Genomic DNA, 1884 nt, shown 5'->3' with positions numbered 1-1884 from the left:
CCCGTTAAATAGAGGTTTTAGTAATTCACCTCAAAAAAAGTGTTAGGTTTGGTTAGGTTAAGTTTTAATAGTGTTAGTGTAATTGGTTGTTAAAGTATTGGGTAGTTAGGTTAGGTTTAGACAGGCCCATAATAAGCAAGCAGTCAGCCGTGGGTAATACTGTCGTGTCCAGGGCGGGCACACAACACAGTACAGCGATCACCTGTCAGTGGCCGTGAAGGAGGGCTCTCTGTGCTGGGTGATGATAGAGGAGGGGAGGAGATGCTGTCTGCGGCTGATGAGGAGTGGTGGGAGGGAGGGTATGTTATGTGAGTGTGTGTGGGAGGGGTGATGTGAGGGCGTGTGGTATGGAGAGAGTGGGGTGGGGAGGAGGGAGGGAGAGTGTGGGGTGGAGGGGAAGAGGTGGGTGGAGAGGGGGTGTGTGAGGTGGAGGAGAGAGAGTGTGGAGGAGGGGTGTGTAAGGGGAGTGGGGGGTGCTGCTATCATGTAATGGGCCTGTTTAATTGTTATCGTGAAGCGTGGGGTGGTGGAGGGGAGATAGGGGGTGATGGAAGGAGGGAGGGGAAGGAAGGGAGGGAAGAGACGAGGAAGGGAAGGAAGGGAGTGATAGAGAGAGAGGGGGGGGGCGTTGTCCTCACCGCCTCCAGTAGATACCACAAAGTAATTGCTTTTGAGGGACGATCCTTGTTGTAGCTGAGAGGGGGGGGTGGAGGTCTTGTAGGAGTTGTAGAGCTTCCTGTAGGACTCCCCGGTGTAGTAGGACGTTGTATATAGGATCTGAGGTACAGGTGCTTTCTCTTCATCTCCTCTTTCTCCCCTTTCCTTCCCCCCTCTCCCCCTCCCCTCTCCTCTCCCCCCTCTCTCCCCTCTCCCCACCAAGCCAACTTTGGTTCAACTTCAGTGTCTTGTCAGGTCCTAAGTCAGCGGGGAGGGGAAGTGTCGCCTCCACTTAAGGTTAAACTACTGCTGAAGGAAGTGGCCTGGGTACTTACCTCGCTCCTTAAGTGTGACGATTCGACCCCCTTTTACCACGCGGAGGAAAGTACTTTACCGTAACCTGGTCACTTCCCGAACACGTGGAGGGGAAATTACATGGGTCGTGTACTGTCCACCATCAACATATGAGGTACTGGCGGGGTCGTGTACTGTCCACCATCAACATATGAGGTACTGGCGGGGTCGTGGTGTGGTCGTGTGTTCTCTGTGTCGTCTCAAGTAAAGGTCGTCTTCCTGGGTGACATTTAAAGATGGGTGGTATGGGAAGACTAGGTATATGCTGACAATCCGTTATATACATATACATACATACATACACATACATACATACATACATACATACATACATACATACATACATACATACAGTGAAGTCACGACCGAAATGGGTGAGGAAAAGGTTAGGTGAGGGTAGGTTAGGTTAGGTTAGGTGAGGGTAGGTTAGGTTAGGTTTAAAAGTTAGGGGAGTGGGTAGACTGGTAGAGAAACTAAAAGGGGTAGGGAAGAGATACCCCCTTTGGGACCCCTTCACCACCCCCCTTTGGTCGATAAATTAAAACCTTTAGGCACGTGTGTATGTATGTATGTATGTATGTATGTATGTATGTGTGGAGGGGGGTTAAAACTCGTTTGTATAATAGTTGTAGAAAAATAAACCTCGTTGGAGTTGTTGGAGTTAGTGAGCTAGGCTGGGTGGGTTGTGGATGATGGGCGGACTCACACACACACTCGCCGCCCACCCGCCGCCCACCCACCCACCGCCCGTCATTAGTCCTACTTTAATGATATTGATTGTGCGTTAGTGTGGCTCTCTGATCGTGTCACCTCCCTCCGTGGCTCTCTGGCCGTGTCACCTCCCTCCGTGGCTCACCTGAGGGACACGCTTTT

This window comes from Homarus americanus, unplaced genomic scaffold (genome assembly GCF_018991925.1).
Source record: "Homarus americanus isolate GMGI-L3 unplaced genomic scaffold, GMGI_Hamer_2.0 scaffold16119, whole genome shotgun sequence".
Classification (NCBI taxonomy): Eukaryota; Metazoa; Arthropoda; class Malacostraca; order Decapoda; family Nephropidae; genus Homarus; species Homarus americanus.
The sequence above is the reverse complement of the archived record's forward strand: the minus strand, read 5'-3'. Positions refer to the sequence as shown.